The sequence below is a fragment of the Lutjanus erythropterus genome, chromosome 11, assembly GCF_056507025.1.
Source record: "Lutjanus erythropterus isolate fLutEry1 chromosome 11, fLutEry1.hap2, whole genome shotgun sequence".
Lineage (NCBI taxonomy): Eukaryota > Metazoa > Chordata > Actinopteri > Lutjaniformes > Lutjanidae > Lutjanus > Lutjanus erythropterus.
The window spans coordinates 16,324,764-16,347,987 of record NC_139327.1 but is presented as its reverse complement, the minus strand read 5'-3'; the positions used below and the strand labels follow the sequence as shown (position 1 = coordinate 16,347,987).

Sequence of the window (23,224 nt, the reverse complement as noted above, 5' to 3'; positions counted from 1 at the left end):
GAAATACTTATGGTGATTTATTGTCATTTTTTCCTAAGCAATCCTTAGTTGAATGTTTCAGGGAAATCTTGGCCCAAGTGGTTTTATGCATCTGGATCTATTCCCTTTGATAATGATTTAAAATATCACATCCTGTTATACCAACTGCACCGTGGCGTTTATTCTCCTGACAACATGTTTGATGGATAAATAGCCTAATGTATCAACTGTAACATGCTGTAATCCGTGTAGTCATCTCCACAAACATGATGGATTTGATAGGAAGCGCTGTGGAGTGTGAGATGGCTTCATAATTGGTCTAGCAGTCACTCCTCTGCCATGTAGGGCACCAAGTTCTGTCTGGAGAATTAATTTGTTATCCCTCTTCCCACCAACTGCACTTCACACTTCACACTTAAGGATCAGCTGCAGCTCTCCAAACTCTGTCAGCTGCCGTAGAGAGTGGCTGTGTAACCTAATGAAGTGAGAAAAAGGCCAAAAAAAGAGAAAGGAAAATTGAACACAGTTGTACCTCATGCATCTCAGGCTCAGCTATAATGGAAATGCAAAACACCGTTGTGAGATGATGTAGTTGTTGGTGAGTGCAGCAAGGGAGAGGCAAACGCAGGTTTACACAAATTTGCACCCTGACGCTGCTCTGTTCGACCACAGCCTTGCACTGTCGGTGGATGAGTGATTACACTGGAGGGGCTGAGGGGTCAGTGCTTAGCTCAAGGGCACTTCAGCAGTTGTTACCGAGGAGGAGATGAATATTACATGCTTGGCTTGTCCAGATCAGGGATGAAGCGCAAACTCTCCAACTTGGGCGTGTTTTTCATTTCCAGGAGGTCAAAAGCAAGCCATTATGTATGATTACTCATCCAGCAAAAAACATTTCTTGTGACGGTGTCAATGAGATGTTTCTACTCCAGCATTATCTGTAACCCACGGATTATCTTTTGGCCACACTCAAATAATTTCATCTCATACCCTGGGTCTTCAACAGGGGGTCCTCGACCCCCGAGTTGTCAAGTGGGATCGCCAAATTATTGTTTGATAAATAGTTTTTTGTTAAAAAAATAAAATGTCTCAATACCCATATTAAATTACTCTAACATATTATGAGCAAAGAAATAGTAGCCTCAAAACATTTAATTTACAAAACACTAACAAAGGGTAACATTTCTGCATTAAAATGTCTAGACATACAGTATGCTATATATTTTATGGAGTTGTATACTTGCATTATCCCAAATGTTTCCAACAATGTTCAAACAGAGAAATTCATAATTTATTCAAGGTAACAGAGCATTTCTGCTAGCTTCTTGCTAGCTAATTGCTATAACTTCCCTGAAAACATATGTTGGATATGTAATGTGAATGAAACTTTACCATTAATATTGGGGATGATAAATAATATTGGTCATTGTACCCCAATGTTTGGTCTAGAGGAATAAATTCTTAATCTGAATCTGAATTTGAACTTCTTTTTAAAACACAAAAATGGGAAATTATCACTTATCTCATCAGTACTGGCCATGAGAAGCAGGTCTGTCATTGGAATCAGCTGGAAAAAAAATCCAAATTGTGCTTCCCTGACTTTAATATTATCCTCCTCTATGAAGGTGATTTCTGCCTGAGTCATGACAGATAGATTTTGATCATCTATGGTGGTTGTTTAAAAGTGAAGACAGCAGTTCCCATAATTCCAAACCACTTCATGACGTCATCAAACTACGTATTTTGTTAATGTTTTAATGTTTAACAAGAGAGAACCTGAAAATATTCAAGGCAATATACACTATGTAGTTGGGGGTTCCAGCTCCGTCTCTATCAGCTAAGGGGTCCATGGTTTGACAAACGCCAGTGACCCCTGTTATATAGGATATGAATACATGTTTTTAGACATGTGCATTTATTCTGCAGGATTATGCTTCTAAAGCTATAGATGAATCCAGCCACCACTTTGTGCATTCTCTCATCTTGCAACACCATCATTCCTGAGGTGGCACATCATGTCCGTCACCCTTGACGTCTGCTGGTTGTGTCTAGATGGAAACCCCAAATTTGTGAAACTCTCCCGAGGTTTTTCATAGTTTCATAGTTCCCTTCTTGACACCTCATTGGCTGTTGCCTGCTGACAGTGACAACATGGATAATTGGATGGATGACGAAACAGCAGCCCTCAGTAACTGGTGAAGGTACCTTTTACGATGGCGATATTAATGGTCCTCAAATTCTACACAGTAGTTAGATGCTGGTTATGACAATAGCCAGAAATGGATAATGGAGAAAATAAAAAACAGACCATCTTCGCCACATTTATGGAGTACTGTGTAATACACTTTAATAATATATAAGAATTCACATTTTCAGCAGATATTCAAGATTTTTAGGAACCTTTCTGTTAATATTTTTGATCCACTGTGACACATCGTGGTCCTCTGTGCATTTAGTAAATCTGAGTCTCTGGTCTCAGACAGCAATTATCTTCATGAACTAAAGGCTTGTGTATTTTGCATTTTTTTCCAAAGTTGAAATTTGACACGGTTGTTGGAGCAGCTGAACTGCACAGGTTCTTCCCAACTTCCTACACATTGCTGTTAAAAGCAACACTACAAAAAAGTAAATGTAAAAGTAGACAATTGTATGCTTCACATATTGGCTTGAATTCATTCGCACTCATACTGTAAGGAGACGCCACCGCAGCAATGGCAGCTTTTTAACTTCCAGTACTTCACCGGATTCATCTATATTTTCTAATTTATCTGCCTCTCATCTTCCGCCAAGTTTCTGCAGGAAGCTCAAAAGATGTGTTCCTGCCACGTGTGGAGCTCTGTAGAGTTGAACAGGGAAAATATTGGCCTGTTGAATCACATTTAAAGATTCCCATTAAAGATTCAGACCATATCCAGGCTCCACTTGGAGTAAACCTGCATTGTTTTTGAAAGAAGCTTAAGGGTTTTCATCCTAAAGGATAAGAAGAAAATACAAGATAATCAGGGGGATTAATTTTAGCGAGATAAGCTGATGCAAGCTAAGCTAGATGCTTCCCAGTTGAAGAAGACCAGAGAGCAGCTCATTATGCAGAGCAGCCATGCAGGGCAGCTTGTGACTAAGGCACTGCTTGAAAATGCACCATACTCCATGATTCTTATTTTTAGTAGTCAGGATTGCATAATGCCCTGCTTGCCTGGCAGGTGTTGATGTAGCGAATGTGATGATTAAGATTTGACACATTTCTATTCTGGTTATTAGTCATTGCTGTGCTTTCCCTCCGCTCACATTGTTAATTTTGATCATATTAGCAAGTGTTAAAATGACTGAGATTTTAAATCTGCTTATTGCTTTGCGATCTTTGGGATTGTCTGCAAAACTTCCCATTTTGTTAATTGTATAAAGGAGAGGAATTAGTTTTTGCTCAGAGCTCATTTGTTGTGTGGCCTCTGAATGGGATAAAGCAGGACGACAGTGCTGTCCTCCAGCTGGGTCAGTATATAATGATTGTTACAAATCCCTGATGGCAAATGACTGTGTTATTGGCAGCGTGGATCAATAGGTGGAAGGCTATAGTCCAGTAGTAGTGTGTGTGTGTGTGGCTCCAGTTTGTTCTCTACTATGGAAAAATCAATTCTCACCAAGCTTTCATTTTCTCTATCTCAGTCCGTCTTTGCTAATATATGGCTGTTCTCCAACTTCCCCTGGCCACAGACTCTGAATCTCCAGTTTGATGCTTGCTTTGCAGCTTTGGAAGTTGAGAAACAAACAAACCTGCGAACGGCCAACGATACATCGCAGCAAACAATTTCCAGTCATTGCAGCTTGATTGAATTGATTCCGACAAAGAGAACTTCACTCTGCTGTTGTGTTTATTATCTCACCAATTTGTGGCTGGCTGGAGTGGAGCTGCAGGATGTATTGATGTGACACCTTGCCCCAGGCCAGGACAGATTGTGTGCATAAATGCAGAAATGGGAAGGTTATATCCATTAAGACTGAGGTCAGGGCAGGAAGAGACAGTGGAGACAGAGAGCCGCTGGCCCGGCTGGACACTCAGGGGGGAGTTAAACCAAGTGCATGTGGGATTATAGTTTTTGGATATGGTGACAGGGCAGACAGCTGGAACAGATCACTTCATATCTTTATTTCCAAAGCATTTACTCAATATATTAAGTGTCTGTGTGTAGTATTTCACTAATTCACATTAATTTGCATGCAGAGATGGGTACAAATTCGTGAAAAAGTATGTTGTTGCAAATTACAGATGCTTGCTCATCAAATGTATTCAAAGCTTCTGCAGGAAGTTTTTAACTGGTTATGAAAAGGTCTAAATTTAATACTGATGTCTCTGTGACCCTGCATTAGAAAATGAGACAATCACTGAGAAGATCAGCTATTCTGTGTAGTTATTCTTAATGGCTTCCACCCGGTCACAGTCTCCTTGAAATCAGATTAAACAAGTTTTTACATTTCATTTTCGCAGGTAAAGTTACAGTTACAATGAAGCAGGAAGAGATTTTTATTTGTATATTCTATTTTTGATGTTATATTTTGTGTTAGAGGAAACACAACCACTTTTGTCCACAGGGGCCTCTAAAATTAATAAAAAAATAAATATACGTTCCCTGTAGTAGATTTAAATAAAATACAAAATTACTGGTTTGAGAAAATGTATTTCATAATATCAGTTTTTAATTTAAATTACTACTGTGCCCTACTGTGCTGTGATTGGTTGCTGCTGCTACTGCTACTACTACTGTGATTGGCTAGTTCTCATTGCCTCGACAACACGTCCTTGTGAAAAAGAAAGCTTATCTCATGTTGTGGAAGAGTCGATTTTTTAAACCATAAAACATGATCTTTTCCTAAAACCACCCAAGTAGTTTTTGTGCCTAAATCTAACCCATCCAAAAATAATGAAAAATGAAAATAGTAAGTAAACTAAGTCTTTAAAAAGTTACATTGAGTGCTACTTTGCTGAATCAAGTATTCATGCTCAAAAGTTTCCCTCAGTCCAAAAACACAGAAGTGGTTTTGTTGCCGGAGTCGACTCCTGCCATAAATCCGCTCAGACTTCCAGAGGTAGGCGCTGATTGATGCCCAACCTCCCTCTCGCTGCTCTTCCACTAAATGTCTCTCCTGTCCCTGCTGTGTCTTCATCGTCCCTGGAACCAGAGTCCTGGTCGGAGCTGCTGTAAATCACCTCAGTACTGTGTCCCCCATCGTCAAACTGGCCTTGGTATCTCTCGGAGGCTGTGTTCAGTCCCAGGCCAGCGGTGTTCACAAAGAGGCTGCTGATTCTACTGACTAATGGCAGCTACACTTAGCAGCTACTGTTAGGAGCAGTAATTTATGCTGCTCCCTGTTTGTTTTATTGACTGGTGGCCAATTCTTACATATTACACATTTAACCCCCTAATTGAGAAGATGAGCTCTGCTAATTTCCCACATCATAGAGTTGAAGTGGCCAATCTGGACTTCTTGGAACACAATGACAAGTCCACTGGCTACACTGACACTAGTAAGTACATTTGCTTATTGCCATATTTTAGAGTACGTGTTTGCTAACTGTTGTTTTCCTCTGTTGTATGTCAGTGTAATTCAGTAAGTTTACCTTAGCATCCAATATCTGACATATTTTGATGACATACCTTTATCCGAGGAGAAATTTTCATGAAACACCAAAGCAGCTTCGTTCCTTAAACTACTGTCCATGAGGAACACAAAACAAATACTGTAGTTCACATTGAGCGTGTTGCTGGACCTGACAGGACACGTCACTAATTCAGTGATTCAGCTAATTGTTGTACAGTTTCTTCTACAGTCAAAACTGACTGTATATGACGAAATACTCAAAAGGCATTTTTAAACACATTTAATTGAAATGCTGTCCTTCTCTGTTCAAATGTGTAAAATGTTTGAAAATGAAATGAACTTTATGAAGATTTAGTTATTTGCAAACACATATTTAGTTACAGTAGATGTTTCCAATCTTGTTGTGCCACTCTACCATATAAAAAAACAAACTCTAAAAAGCCATATCATGCATTTTTAAAGATTTCTCATTTTTCACTTCTCTTGTATAAAGTGCCAGCTGGATGGATCTGCTAAGGCCAGAATTTTTCCAGAGATGAACTTTCGTTTGATCAATTTGATTTAATGAAATGTCAGTATGACAGTGTGTTTCTTATTAAAGTGTTTATTATAGCTACCTATCCTCCCTCTGCTATGACTCAACCAGTGTGATGCTGCTCAGACAGAGGCTAATGTTAGAGCACTTCAGTGTGTAGGCAATGGACAGTCCCACTAATGCAGCATAGACCAGTGTATGTAGCCAGATCTCATCCTCCTCCTCCTCCTCCTCCTCTTCTTCTTCTTCTTCTTCTTCTTCTTCTTCTTCTTCTACTTCTTCTTCTTTGCATTATTAAGACTGTGGTGAATACATTGACTCACAAGCTATGTCCAAATAAGGGCATTTTAGTTTTTGCAGTCCTTTTATGCAAATGCGGCATGTGGATTAGTATGCTTGCAACACTGATGGTTTGAGCTAAGGCTATCACATTATTTTATTTGCCTTGTTATCTGCATAGAAACAGTACAAGCAAAGGAGCAGCAGCTCACATTGGCACATTCAAATTCCAATATGTAATTTCAACAACTTCAAGATAAAATGTGTTTTAGGAGAGAGAAGATGAAAGGATCATCTTTTCCTGATGTGAGAGTCATACTGTTTATAGTTGGCTGTGTATTCTGGATTACATTCTCTAATTATGTAATACTGAATGCACATTAAAGAAGGACATTTTGAAATTTAGGGAAAATAGTTGAGTAGAGTTGCTGAAAGTTAGATGAGAGGATTGATACCACTCTTGTGTCCGTTTGCTAAATATAAAGCTTTGGCAAGCATAAATAGTGGAAAGGTAACAAAATCTGCCTACCAGCTCTAATTAACATGTTGTGTTGTTTATTTAATACATACAAAAACTAAAATGTAAAAATGACACACTGTGGTATTACTGGTAGGGATGTTTTTTTAATAATAACATCTGTACAACAATAACAACTATTCAGCCTGCGATGAATGAGGTTATGGTTGAGTGGTTATATGCCAGTTTATTCACAAACCACATACAACCTTATTTTAATGTTTTAGATCAAAACTGTGCTGGTTTTCTGATATGTCGTCTATGTCCCGCTTTACACCTCACTGGTTTGCATCCTGGAATTTGTGCCTGTCTGCAGACCAGGCTAGTAGCGGGTGGCTGCCTAACATCTTAGATGCAACAATTGAGGAGAATTGTGCATTAATAAAATATTAATAATTAGTTTAACTGACTAGTATTTCTGTTGCAGACTAAAGAGGTAGCAATGTTTAATCAACTTGACTAATCATGCACATCTGTAATTATGGCGGCCTATGTGCCACACTATTTTTTAGCAGGCCACAATAACATAGCCAGGCTAGCTATTTCCCACTGATTACAGTCTTTGTGCTAAACTAAGCTAACAGGTTGCTGGCTGGTTAGGGATGGTTTATATTTACCATACAGACATATTGATCGTCTTACCTAATTCTCTACAAGAAAGCAAAGAAACATATTTCACAAAAGGTGTAATTATTTCCTTAAAGATGCAGTGAGTAATTCAAGTTTTGAAAATGACACTCAACAATCAACTATCTTATCGAGTTGTGGTTGGCCAAAGTCTCCCATCATAAGCTAGATTTTCTAAAGCTGATTTTCTGAAGATAACAGACAAGAGGTGGAGCAGAAGTCTAGTTTTCTCTCAGACCACATGAACTACATTATGCATAAAGGTTTTTATGGAAATTTTGTCCAGTGACACCAAAAATAAACTGTCTACCACAGCATTAAGTAATGCAATAACTCACACACAGCCATCATTTTAGAAGCTGTGAGGTTTCTGGAAGAAAATACCCAAAAGAGGACCTTTTCTCTATTTGGCTCATTACAGCTATAGCGCTTTTATTAATATGATAATATCTAAAGGTAAATGTCAATTTGGAATTGCTCTACATCATTTTTGCTGTAGTAACTCTAGCAAAACAAACACGCTAGAATGTAACCAAACAATATATAACAACCTTGGATCCATCATAACCCTGAGAACTCATTTAAACCGACAAGTCATGAATGATGCATGAGCACCGCAGACAAGGTTGTCAAATTGTTTGGCCTGAGGGAGTGCGTTCTGCATGATAGTTTCTATCTTAATCCACACTGCTTGGCCAGAGTAATAAACATGTTTCCATACAACAAATTATTATTTATATATTTTTGAATGGCAGCGGCAGCATCAGTGAGGTCACTGATAATGAGAGGGAGAAAAAAGTACCCGCTACGCTGTGCATGCTTAAATTCAATTGCCAACCCTTGAAAAACACGTTCGCCACCTTTGCTTGGATATTTGGACAATCTTGTATGTGTGTGTCTCATTTGAAAGCTTTAAATGGATCCTCTCGATTTGGGAGCCCTTGAACAGAAAGAGACACTTACCCAAAAGCGTGTCCTTTTATCACGATGCACTGATAAAAATATCTGTGTTACTGCTACTGCAGCCAGAGTCCTGTCAGTTTGGATGACCTGCCCCAAGTTGACAAGTACTCATCCTCGGATTTGTCATGGCGCTCTCACTGGGAAGCATAATAAAAATATAAAAGCTTTCAGACTGTCTTTGTATTAATTTTTATCTAACTAAAGAGTCATTTGACTCGCGGGCAGGGCCGTTTTTCTAACTGATACTTTCCCCGACACGAGCACATGATTTGACCCTTAGTTTAATAAGAGCTTTTAGGGTGTATTGCTGTGGGGCAAGACAACACTCACGGGTCATCATGCAGCATAAATGCGTTAGCTTTATTTGAACACAGGAGTACTGATGCTAAAGAAATGGCCATAGCTACAACAGAGGCTTTTAAACATCAGTCAAGTGCAAAATGTATTTGGCCAGACCGGCTCACAGCTTTTGTAAGAAAGAATCTTATTTCTTGTTTTTCTTTAAGTGAACCCCGGCTTGTCCTAACGCTGTAAAATGGCGGAATGAATAGCGCAGAATAGGTTCAGGGGCAGGCCACTGGAGATGTGCAGTTAGTCTTTCATCCTGTGCATCAGAATGTGCTTACATGTCAGCGCTGTAACGGAGCGACGGTGATCACTACTGACAAGCTACAGTGATGCTGCAGCAGTTTGTTGCGGTCTTACACAACGTCCTTCAGCAAGGCTGCCTCTGAAAGGCTCTGCTGTTGTTCGCTGAAATGTTACCTGAGATTATCCAAGGACAAGAAGCTGTGCGAACTACACAGAAGAATGCATAAGAAAGGCAAAGATGCCATTGGGGCAGTGAATAATTTAGAGGAGCTGCTTGCATAGACTTGGGGAAGTAGCATAAGCCTCTGTTGTTGAATGTTAAGGAGTCGCTTTACAAAATCACCTCAAGTGCTTCAGTGTGTTGATGCTTTAAGCTCACTTGAAACAAGAAACAACTTACACTTCATAAGTTTATTATTGATATTTGATACTGTATTGTTTTTACTCAGTCTAATTTCTGTCCATAGTGAGACTTTTTTTGTGATGTTATTTTGCAATAAAGGGAACAGATTATGGAAATGTATCATATAGAAAGAGTTTTAGATATTTTGGTATTACAGAGACAAATTTAACTTGCTAAGATAGATTCCTAACTTTGGGAATCCGCCTACCTTATCGCATATTCATCCTTTATCAACTTCATGTCTGTTACCTAGAAACCTACACTACTTTTCTCAACTCACAGAGTGGAACATTTTTATAAATTATGTTTTAAAACATACTGCAACATACACTGAAAAAACGTGGAGCAGAAACAAAACAAATGTGATGGAGGTTTTGTAGAAAAATCCAAAGATAAAAGAAAGAGAATGAGTGAAGATCGGAGATACAGTAGTGCTGCAACTAATGATTATTTTCGTTGCTGATTAATCTGTTTATTATTTCCTTGATTAATTGATTAGACATTTGGTCTGTAATATGTCAAAAAATGTTGATTATGTTATTATGATTATGTTTCCCAAAGCCCAAAGTGACATCCTCAAGTGTCTGCTTTTATTTGAGAGGAGTAAAGAAACCAGGAAACATTCACATTTAAGAAGCAGGAATCAGAGAATTTTTACTTAATTTTATTAAAAAAATACACAAACAGATGAATCAATTAGCAAAATATTTTGTGATTAATTTAATAATCATTTCAAAGTTCTAACCAATTATGAAATCTAGTTGCATCACACACATAAGGAGAAACTTAACAGGTTCTCTCCTCTCTAATCTCAAACACGCACACACTACAAGATTTGAAGATAATGACACATCACACACTGCAGCACTGCAGGATTTTATCAAGATTATCAGAGGAGAGAGTGTAATCATTGCTTGATCTTGTAGGGAAGCAGATGTGAACAATGGAGACGGACACAGCAGAACAATTCTCTGCAGTAATGTTAAAGGTTTGCAAAGAGAAAAAACAAACGCGGTAATATGCTAGCTAATGTTAGCCGCAAGACCTAAAATATTACTGTTGCTTGGCAACACCTCTCTTTCATTCTGTGCTGATGTAATTTTTCTGATTTTAATTCATAAATATCAAACATGTTTGGAAATTATTGGGGCAGTCCCTTTGAGTCCAGGGGCAGTTCAGGGGGGTTAAGACAGGATCTGTAGCATCTCACATTACCAGATAATCCTCAGTCGGTGCTGAAGTTTGGTTGAGATTTCTCCTCCAATTCTCAGGAGGGATGAATCTGAGGTAAATTGGTCTGAAACTCCTACCTGCTTTTTTTCATAGATCAGATCCTAACAGGTAGTTACCAAATAGTTAAGACAGGATCTGCAAGTTAGGAAGTTTACTGAGCACCAGAGCTGATGATTAAAGTTGATGGATTCTGAGAAGTTTAAAAGTGGTGTTTTATAATGAATTTTAATCCATAAAAATAATTACTTTTATAGATTAACATGAAGAATTGTTACATTGTATTGAGTTAATTGGAACTGTTTTGCACACAGAGTCATAAAATTTTCCACTTCACTGCATTTTCTTGATGTATTTTTGATGTGACTCCATGTTCCAGTGTCTTCTGCAACATTACAGCCTTTTCAGATTGCGTGTGCTGTATTCCTTTGTCTCTTGTAACAGTGGTCCTTGGATGATGTTTTTGCAGCATATGCAAAGCATGTGTAGGTGGAGTGTTAGCAGCGCTTTTACTGCGGTGCAGTGAAATATTAAAGTGTATTCTTCCATACAAGACTCCAATAGCCACAGGCCCTGTCTCTGTATCGCTGCTGTGGATTTCCTTCTGTCATGTTGTTTTAGCATGTGGGCTGAATCCAGTTGTATTTCTCAGATTAGGGCTAATCCAACCACTATTGCCCCGCTTTTTGCGTGTAATGAGTATCTGCTGGGGGTAGCCCACTGGAAGAAAATGTGTGCTTTTACAAAGCTGTAATCTGTAGAGAAGAGGGAATTCCAGCCAACATGCAACCATACTGCCGGAGGAGAAACACCTACTCAGGCTTCAGTCCCTATATGCCCTCTGCTTTCTCTGTGGTTGGTCAACTGAGACGAATTGCACAACAATGCAGGCTGTAATGCGTATACAAGTATGAAACACTTAAATGTCATAACACACAGATCATTGTAAGCGTGTGCACTTTGCCTTCAGTCAGATTTTTAACTAAGCGAACATTTACTGTGATTTTAAAGTATGGGGATCTAACAAGCCTTCTAATATGATCATGGCAGCTTATTAAACTCAAAACAGATGAGATGCTTTGAAGAGTTACTATTCAAAAGCTCATGCACAATTTAGAAACATAATGTAATGTGTATATATTTGGTATCTTCTGCCTGGGGGAGATCATGCAATAGGTTGTATGTGTGTGTGTGTAAGTGTCCAGTGGAGCTGGAGCTACTGTCTGTATCTAATCTGTCATACTAATGGTCCCGTATGTTTGCTATTTATGTATAAATTTATGACAAAGACCTATTGTGGTGGCGGTGATTCACAATTTTTTGAAAAACCTCAAGTCATCAACTACTGCTTGGCTGAAAACCAGGCTTACAGACTAGACTGTTGCTAGTTTGTTGCAGGCCACATTTTGGCTGATGTCCACAGAAAATTTTTGTTTCATCTTAAACCACCACCCTGCATGTGCATGGTCTCCACATTGGGGCGTTCAAGGTCTGCTAGTAAACGAACGAAAGATGCACACTTCACTACAAAAATCATATGTAACTTGTCTGATTTTCATGAAATTTCATTGGTTATAAATGTGAGGAATTGAACATGATAGTGGTTACTTGTTGGAATGAAACTCAGTCACTGGGGGTGATCTAATCAGCTCTACGTCAAAATATTAACCTTCTGAATGGACATGTAGGCTCAAATCTATGAATAGGCAACATCAAGGTTAAAATCTTTAGAATTTCACCTTTTGTGAGCTTCTCCAAAAATGTAAATGTTTATATAGATTGTATTGTTGTAAAGCTGCCTGGTTGCCTGCAATGCTCTGTTCTAAGGAATTAACAAAGTTAAAATGAGTCACGTTTATAGTTTTCTTATTACATTTATACAGTCAGGTGAACACAGGGCACTCAATTACAATACCATTACACTATTCTATGTATCTTTTAAAAAACTGAGACTATAGGCTTCCATAACATAAGCACTTTATTAAAAACTTTGCATTCATATAAGAAAATTTACACTGTTATATACAAAAACTTTATTAAAAACAATGTAAGTCTCTCCTGGTTGCATTTGGCAGTTGTGTTGGCATTGCAGTTGTGGCGGAGGACTGTTAATGTTTGTGTGTTGATCTATTATGGGGATGTCACTTGCAGGTTGATCCACACTGAACTATCTCAACTTCTACTTGATGGAATGTCCTGAAATGTTGCACAGACATTCATATTCTTCAGACAGTGACAGACTAATGAGACTAATGATCCCCTCACATTTCCTCCAGTGTCACCTGCTGGTTTACATTTGTGGTTTTGATGGAAATATCTTAACAACTAGTGAATGGATTGCCATGAAATTTGATTGCTAAACTAATGACATCCCCATCAGACTCATCTGTACTTTGTGTTCAGTGCTAATTACCAAATGATAGCATGCTGACACACTAATCTAAAACGGTTTAGCTCAAAGCACGACTGTGTCAACCTCACAGAGCTGCAAATATCAATGTAGAATCTATTTTTTTTTTTTCAACTTTTACATCACAGGTTTAAAGAACTGTACGATAATTTTTTGTCTCATAAGGCCAGTGTAAATAAAAAGGAGGAATAAATACCTAAATATACAGGGGGAAAACTCAATAAAAGCAAGACAACAGCCTTGCAATAACTATGAACAATGCTGATCTGGTCTCCTTGGGTGGGGTGGTCGCTATTATTATGTCTAACCACAATACATAAGTGAACATAAGGTCATTTTGCTATTATTCAAATGAAAATCAATATGGTTAATGAAAATCTTCACTAAATTCAACTCACATAATCTAATTTAGGCTCTTTATTTATCTTCATTTCTGAAGGAAATTTAATTTCACTAGGTCACTGGGAATTATACAAGTATGTCAGTGACGTTCCCATTGTACTTTTGCCAATTTTCAAATGAAAAAAGGATTAACAATATTTACTGTCAGGTTTGTTGCACATCAACTTACATGGTCTGACTACTGCACTGGAAAAATTCTTGAAGGAGTAAGATGTCCAAATAAAATGGAACAAAATCCTTTGAATCGCAGCGTTCTTAAAGGTCAAACTCTGCAATGGATTCATGTGAAAGTTACAGGAGGATTTTCAGGGTCGACACAGGACAGAAATCTAATCAACCAGGCTCTTATTTTATGCTTTGGAGACAGACATCGACCATGGTTAGGGTGACCTCAAATTTGTATGTTTTCAAACTTGGCCTTTTATTTGACATGCTTCCACTCATGCTTATTCAAACCTTGGCTGCTTTATCCTTGCCTTCAATACTGTGGAAAATTGAATTACAGACTTTTCACCTTTTCATTTCATTTGTCTTGTGACATTGCCTATAAATAGAGAGCACTTTTTCTTTTCTTTTTTTTTAAATCCCTTTGCAAAACATTTATATTGGAGAGTAGCGATCAGGGCATTATTGAATAAAAACATAAAATATATTCATACATTTTGAAGCCTGCAATGTCTAATTAAGTTATCATTGATAGCATTAAATGTGGTGTCCAACTACAGAATAATTGGATAATATACAGCACTCAACAATGAGGCTTGCCTACCTGCCTGAGTTAAGTGAAATGCCATGTTGGGTTAGTAAATCTGAAAAAAACAAACAAACAAGAGAATTATTAAGAACTATTAAGCTATTTCATTAAATGATTAATCATTAAAGTAATTTTTGATCCATTTTGATTTCAGCCTCTCAAATATGGAGATTTTCTGCTTTTCTATGGTTATTATCATTTTAAACTGAATATATTTTGGACGGACCACATGAGACGTCTAAAGACGTCACCTTGGACATTTTATAAACATTGCAGCCCTAGATTAAACTTGACAATCAACTTCTTTGCTGATATTTTATAATCGTAAATAAAACAATTTGTACAGGGGCAAGAAAAAAATGGACTTTTCTGACCCACTTGTCCAACCGTGAATGTGAAAAAGTACATTAAAGCTGAACCCTAGTATAACATTTAACTTGCATATTTTCAATTCAATAAGGCATTGTATTTGTTTTCTGATTAGACAATAACTTGTAAAATAGTCTCTGGGTTTTTGCCTCTCACAGTCAAAAGTAAAGTGGTTGATAACATAGAAGCTACAGAATATAGTATGTATAGTAAGTGGGCAATTATTCTTTATATGTATCCACCCTTTTCAGTGTCTTATTGCCTGCTGCCAAGTGCATGCTGGGAGGGCTCAACACCCTCCATGGCTCTGTAAAAGCAGAAACTGAATTATTGAGGTTGAAAATTGGTTCTCTGTGAACTTTGTGAACTTTGATGGTAACATGACTACAACTGTGATCATGTTTGGAAATAACAGCGACCCACTGGAATATGTTCTTGCTTAGCTGTCAGTCACAGCCCTCAGATATTCCCACAGTGTCAGTGTACATCCTGTCCAGCTGACACACTGAGCAGCTGCTGGCACAATGCAAAGGTACAAAGGAATCATGTTAGCTAGAATAACAAGGGAGGGATGTTGGCTGTGTGTTCTCTGACCCTGCAAATCATCATTCAGAAGATGGCAGGGCTTAGCTCATTTCTACGACGAAACACTGAATTTGCTGAGTGTCTGTCAGTCAGCACATTTACAAGATTTGTTGGCATCGTCCGTCCAGCCTAGTAATGCTGCCTCATTTGACGATCTCCTTTAAAACATAAGTGCAAAGAGATCTTGATTACTTTTAGTTTTGGAGATCACAGCACTTAATTTGTTTGTTCCAAGTTTCTGTGAGTCAACGTTTTCTACCCTTTTTGATGTAATCTGCAACCATTAACACAGCATATCAATATGGTTTGTTTGGCAAGAAAAAGTAGTGTGCTGCATTGGTTTAAATTTTCATGATGGGAAAAAGCACCACCTTGATGTACAGGTCAAAGATCTCAAAAGATCTCCACAATTGTACATCCATCATGCAGAGGTTACGTAACCCCACATGTGACATCAGGGGTTAATGTGTCTCTCATAAAAGCTGATGTGCAGCACTCACTCTGAGTGAGGTCTGTATCAGCTGATGAATACACTGGCTGACATGACATAAATTATTACCCTATGAATTGTGATTAATTTATAGTAGGGAAAACCAATAGTCAGCTGAGATTGAAAGTCTACACAGACACAAATGAAGTATGTTTGTGTTGCATTAAACTTTAACTTGTGCTACAATCACAGTGTGTTAGATTTCCCTCCTGCTTTCATGTAGTGAAGGGCTGATTAATAGCTAATGTTTTACTTGCCTACCTACTTATAGTAACTGATAACTGATCAATAAAACAACATGAGACAGGCATCATGATGCTCCCCATGTTTTAGCAGCATGGGTCTTGAAACAGTAATGTCTATTGGTCGGTCAACCACTTTGGTCCAGTTTGAAACATCTCAACAACTACTAAATAGGTTGCCATGTAATTTACCACAGACATTCATAGTGCCCAGAGGATAACTCTTCATGCGTTTGATGTTCCCATTACTTTTCCTCTTGCAGTGAGGTCCCATTTGTGACTTGACTTGAGCCCTTCGATATTCTAGGGATCACAGGCCATTGACAAATGTCCTCCACTTCACTAGGTTGTTGGCAGTACATTGCTGCAATAAAAAATACAGTTTGAAGAGGCACTAAAAGTCAATCCATGGCTATTTTTTTTGCTGGTTTTCCTGAGGACCTGGTAGAATATATGTATTAACATTATACTGTAAGAGTTATTTGTAGCTATTTATTGGCAAAGTATTCTGTGTGACCCATTTGGCCCACCTGCTCTTGAGGTTGAATAGTCCCACGTTACATAATATAGTTAGTATAGAGTATATATGTATATGGTATTTACTAACAAGATTTTGAATAGATGTGAATGGTGTTCTTTAAGCTGAAACGCAAAATTATCTTCAGACAAACTGGCATCACAGTGGTTTGTTTACCTGCTCGGTTAGGGCACCTTCTGCACCTTCTGTTGATGTTGTAATAAAATAGTTGGTGAATTTATTCAGTCTCTCCAGTTTCTCTTTGACCCCATCCTTTATAAGTTTTGGGACAGCAGCTGCATGTTTGTGCCGTGTCCTCTGCCTTCTTCTCTAGCTGAACATGTGACCCTGGGATGGGACAGGTATTCCCATGTGGCGGAGACCAACACGGCCTCACCCCCCCCCCTCAGGAAAACAAACTGAAGTCCTGCTGCTCCCTTCTCCTCTAGTATTGCTGCAGGCACTTCTCTCCGACAGCAGTAGAAAAATAACTCTCCACTAGGCAGCAGCGCACACATAAACAGGTTATTTGTTATCGTCACAGAAAGTAAAGTTGTTGTTCTCACTTTGTCTGAGTGCAGTATCCAATTCCTCCAAACTTCAAGGCTCTCAACAGTGACTCAGTCCAAGAATGTTCACCTCCTCATCTTAGTTTGAGTCCTTCTCTATCCTGTTCCCTCATTTTCAATTCCTCATATGCATAAAGTTCAATTTTCTCATCGCATACTGTGTTCCCTTTTCAGGTGAGTACAGCGCCCCACCCCCCCAGCAATAGAGCTTTAAGAATTCACTTTGTAGGCTCGGCTCTGCTGTGCACACACACTACAGGTTCATCCCTACATCAGCAGGTTTTATGAAAGACTCAAGAAAGATTCACCCAGCTGTCTGCAGCAGGAGAGGCCCTCAAAGCTGCAAAGCCCCGAGTTTCGGGAAGACGCGAGACAGTGTTGATGCCACGGGAGCTGCTGCATCTACCTGTTAAGTTTGACAAGGAGGCGAGAGCTGCAGGAGAAACAGAGAAAAGAAAATGGTGAGGGAGGAGAGAGGAGAAAGCGACAGTAATGACAGTAATAACAAGCAGATGTGGGCGTTTGTTAGGTGATGGAGGAAATAAGATGGAAGCGGACAGAAAGTGAAGAGAGGTGAATTTTTTCAGTTGGATATTAAAGTCGAGATGAAATGAAAAATGCCTTTTTAACCCTTTTAGATCGCATCAACTTAACAATATATGCCAAAAATTACAACAACAATCCATATCTTTGTATTTTTATACAAAAAAATGGAAAATCAAATCATGTCTTCTTCCTGTAAAACAAAATATGACACATGCTTATGCAAGCTAGAACCTGCCAATTTCAACCAATAATATCATGACATTCACCTGTCATTCAACCTTCAACTTTCAGTGCAGAGCTAACCACCTGAACCGAATCTTATTTTATGAGGAAGATTATAAAAACCACTGCTGTGATTAAAGATTGAGATTATCCCACCAATATTGATTTCCAAACTCTTGAATATGAACATGTTTCCTTTGCATTATTCAAGGTCTGCATCTTTTTTGTTATTTTGACCAGTTGGCATTTTCTGCCAATAAATGCACTAGATGGCAATATTTTAATTTCAAATTTGAGAGAAATGTTGTCAACAGTTTATAGAATAAAACAACAATGTTCATTTTACTCAAGCACATACCTATGAATAGTGAAACCAGAGAAACTGATTATTTTGCAGTGGTCTCTTAATTTTTCCCAGAGCTGTAAATGATTCATTAGGTAGCTAGCTAGCCACAGTATAGTATGGTGGTGTGTTTTCCAAGATGTTCGCCACCTCAGACCTCATTCTGTTTCCCCAAAATGGCTAGAATTTATTCACTTTGAAGAAAGTTATGTCTGTGACAGAAGATTATGCTCAAGGCATTTTTCAATGGACTGCTTCAGCAGCCAACGTTAGCTACATTCAGCATATGTAGGGCTGGGGGCCAGGCCTCACTGATGAATGTTACTGTACAAAAACACAACTTAATGACTCACTTGACTTAATGACTAACTTCATGTTCACTGATGCAACTGGATGGAGGAAATGCTTTCTAATTTTTCCCTCTGATGTCCTCTTGCTGCTTAGTTTTAACCCTGTCAGCAACAGAAAGACGGTCATCAGCTGCCCAACAACCAGACCAGGACTGAATACAGCCATAGGTGTTTCCTGATGGAAAGATAGCTTTCCTTGTTTCTAAAGTAGCTAACTGCTACCTGCTGTTAGCTTGGTTAGCTATGCAGCTAAGTTAACTGACTCAGCCAAGTCCCTCACTACCTGTTTTTACAGGAAACATGTAAATATGTGGATGCAAATAACACTCTGCCTAATTTTTCATGTGGACTTCATCACGCCAGTGTTGGTATTCTGTAGGGAAATGCACAGAGCCTGCAGTGCAGAAAAAAAACCCAGCTCCACTTCTTCCCCTTAGTAATAAAGTAAATGATGCGTGTCTTCACTGCAGACCACGATCAGGGGAATTTACTGTAGTTGACTGGTGTTTACTGCTTCATGAGCCCAAATATATGATTTCATTAGTCCTTTAGGAGAACAGGCTGTCTATTTAACCTTGACAAACAGAAAACTATTGCTGCCATTTTGAGAATGGAATCGGATGATATTGGATGAGCTGAGAAGTGTTAATTTAATGGCTGCCCTCTATTCTTCCTGAATAACATGAGCTGAATATTATGTGTTGCAGAAGGAATTTATAAATCTAAGGAGGTTGAATAATGCGGTCCGCTGAGAGAGCTACTGTGAAGCATGTTGAATCCAGAACTGAATAGAAGATCATCAGCTCTGACATTTCTGTTTATGAAGCTGGAGATTTATTTCAGTGTTTATGAAAAAGGTCCATTGAGTCATCGATATGAAGGTTAAAATTTGTCCTTCAGATGTAAAACAATAGCGCAGCAGGCCCTGGAAGATTTTTTTTTTCCTCCTTGATTACAGCACCATCTTTTAGCAGCGATACAGAACAGGTGCAGCTTTTATTTCTGTGGATGCCTGCGTTTGTTTAGTATTTGTGGCGCCTCTGCCTTTCAACACACATCAGCAGATCTAGTCTCTCTCTCTCTCTCTGTGTGTGTGTGTGTGTGTGTTGAGTTAACTCGAAGGCTGAGATGAAGGATGGAGGAATAATAAAAGGACTGAGGGGAAGATGACTGCACCAAACTATCAAGGATGTGAGAATGATTGAATGGTTGTCTTGATGGAAAGCAGAACAGAAGCAACTTGTGAAAAACACACAGCAGCCAGCTCCAACTGAACACATGGAGAAATCACACAACTGTGAAATTATTTTACCGTGATTGAAGGCATAAATGTGTGGGCTTTTTTTTTTTTCTTCTACAATTTGATCTTAAGTGCAGTAATGTAAAGTTCAGTTGCTCATAGCCAGTGTAATTTTCACTGTTTTCAAATGTATTTCCCAAATATCAGCTAGAAATGTGGTAACACTGATGGTAGCTAATGAGGATACAAAAGACGAAATGTATCAGTAATGCAGGATGTATCATAGATTCTGTCTCTTTGTAATGAAGTATAATTGATTTAAAAGTGTTATCAGGATGACATTTGACTGTAGTTTTCAAGGAGACATTGGTGAACAGATTAAGTGATTCTGGAGAAAGACTGTTAATTGTTGTCATTTACTTTTTGGGAACGAGACTCAACAATCAACCAACCTGTTATCCTGAAAAGCAACGGTTGGATAATATATACTCACCATCAGCCGTGAATTATCGTTCATTAATGGTGATAAGCATTAAGTGATGTCACAGTTTTTGACTTGACAGAATTTACACATCAAATTCAGTTTACATTTGCCTCAAGAGAAGTCACTTGAGTCAGAGAGGATTGTTGAATCCAATAAGATGAGCTTAGTATAGCGCTGGATACTACTACGAGAACCAGTATCTACTAAATACCACATACTGTGTTTGTCTTCAGTATGTATTCGGTGGTTCAGATTATAGCTGATAAGTTTGTTTCTGATACTGATTTTGATCCTAAAAACAAAACAAACAAAAAAACAGTTCATTATGAATGAGACATGCAAGAACCACTTATATGAACAGATTTGTTCTTAAGTGGTGTGTACAAGTGATTTAAGAGAACTTCTTGCATTTAGCAGTTTTTTCATATTTTGAATTTACCTTTTCTTTCAGATACGAGCACAGTTTACTAGTGTCATAGGACTTGTGCATTTAGTCTTTTTTCACTAATAATTGAATATTTCATAACTTTGAAGACCTTTTGAGTTTGAATTATAAATAACACTGCATAATTATGTCAAGATTATCCTATTTGACTCCATTTCAAATTATTATATAATACTAAATTTACACATAAAGCCTATCATCATTAGTTTAATGAAGTATTATTACTTGCTCTCAGGCATATTGGCTGTATATCTTCAAATGCAGGTTTATGAACGGATGTCTAGGAGAACTCTTGACCCCATCCTGCAGTCAACGGCCGACTGGCTGTAGCAAGGTGTCTTTTTTTTTTCTTTGAAGCCATTTTCATATCAAGAAGTTTCTTCTTTATGTCAGTGACAGTCCAACCCTCAGGTAACACAGCATTAACAGCACGTTTCCCCCATTTCTTTATTTTAGCAAGTCTTTTAATTCCACTGTTGATGTTGCTAAAATTGCAGATTTTGCTTTATGGACTTCAAACTCTGAACTCTGAGCTTTTATTTTTACTATTTGATGCCTTTTTCATGAATGAACACTTCCTGACATATGGAGCAGGAAGCAAAGCCTTGTATGACATTACTGGTCCATTATTTATGCTGATTTACAGTTCTCATGCACGTGCACTCAAATACACACAGGTGGATCACTTACCTGAAGTTATGGACACTTCCTGAATCTGTCATAGCATGTTCATACGAGTCCTTCATATGAAAAAAGTAAGAGTAATTGAGAGAAAAAGAAGTTCTTGCATGAGGCCCAATGTTATGGGAGTGCAAAGCTTAATCAGCAAAGAATGTGTTCTGCACCCTTGCTATAAAGGGAATGTCACAGGGTGGACTTTTCCTCAGAGTGACTGCATTTCAACCTACAGTTTCTCAAAAGAAGACACCTCATTAAATCCACTCAGATATATAATAACATATTTAAACATTGATTAGAGTTACTGAGCAGCTCCAGTGAACAGTGCTGGACTCTGCACCGAGCGGAGGGTCAGTTACATCACAGCAGCTCTACTGCTTTGACCAACATTTTTTTTGTTATCACCCACGTTAAGGCAGGGGTCACATCCCTGATTCAGTCCTGCTTGGTGTTACTTAAGCCATTTATTATGTACAAATAAAATAAAATAGTTAACACCTTGTAAGACCAAGCGTCTGATGCACTGAGCGTTTATGGCCAAAGCTCATTTTCATGGGCCCGCAGATGGCAGCAGATAGGGCTTGTTATAAATCTTTTATACTGCAGCACAGCCCGGCACTTGCACATTTGCATGCTCATGTTTCAGGGTATTTGTCCATTAAGAGCTGTGGCCAGTGCACTGATTTCCCCATTATTTCTAGTTGATTACCCAAGCAGTTGCATTTAGACCAAGGAGAAGTGAAGGGCACTGGGCAGCAGAGCATGGCCATGGGGAGCAGACATCCCACATGGCACCCATTTATTCAGACTCGGAAGATTAATGCCATCACAGATTTGCCCACATCTAAACCTTACGTTAAAGTTTTTACCCTACATTGGTCATTGGTAGACTCAGCAAGTGAAACTTTCAGTTAGGAAAACAGTGGATGCTGTTTGGCACGCCCTCATTTTGCAGAAGCAGGGAGGGGAACCAGCACGGAAGCTAAGCAATGTACTACTGTGGACAGGATCAGCAGCAAAAGGAATTTTAGCCACATAAAAAATATCCATCCTAAAAAAATCTATATCAGTTGAAGTGTATACTAAATTTTAGAATGTTTTCACCCTTTACCTTGCTATCAGACAGTCTTTTCTGATGGGAAACTGATTGACTTTTATAAGCCAAATATCACTCATTCCAAACCAAACCAACCAACCATGCAAAAACACAAATGAACTAACCAATCAAGGCAGCGGTGGACGAGTGATTTCCGTTTTCTGCTAGATATAATTACTGATTGAGATATTTAACTTATGTAATGGTGGTTTCATACTTTCTAATCCTCCTGATTTTCCAGGGAAACTCCCATTTTTTTGTTGCCCTCTGCTGGTTTCACCCCGGGGTCACAAGTCTACTGTGTTTCTCCAAATTTATGACAAACTTTCACACCTTTTTTCCCTTTGCATTATCACAGCCTGTTTCATGCACTGTACAGTCCTCTGACCAGTGTTGACTGTGGCGGCCCGAACAGCTATTATTTTGGTTCATGCTTTAAAACTCACCAGAATGCAGGAAGCAAAGTCTATGAACGTCTAATTTTTCTGTGGGAGGACCTGCAGAACCCCTGCTTTGGCGGTTAAATCTCCCTATTTTTTAAGTGTCAAGGTTGGCAGATATGGGTATATTCCCATCAGAAAACGCTGATGTCTGACAGGAAAGTAAAGCAGTAAATATCCCAAATGTAGTTTACACTGAAAAGGATACTCACTTTTTTATGTAGGCCTTTTTAGGTGGCTAAACTACATATTTCTGCTGGCACTGTCCATGACAGGGGGTGTAGGTCATACACTGATAACTGATAAAGACCCCATATGACCTT

General features: G+C 38.5%; 1 protein-coding gene across 6 annotated transcripts in view; it reads left to right on the top strand.

Moving 5' to 3' along the window:
- The window catches only part of LOC146318812 (glutamate receptor 3-like), a 109,537-nt gene that overhangs the window by 3,871 nt on the left and 82,442 nt on the right, over positions 1–23,224 (top strand). The gene's annotated exons all lie outside the window — the stretch shown is intronic.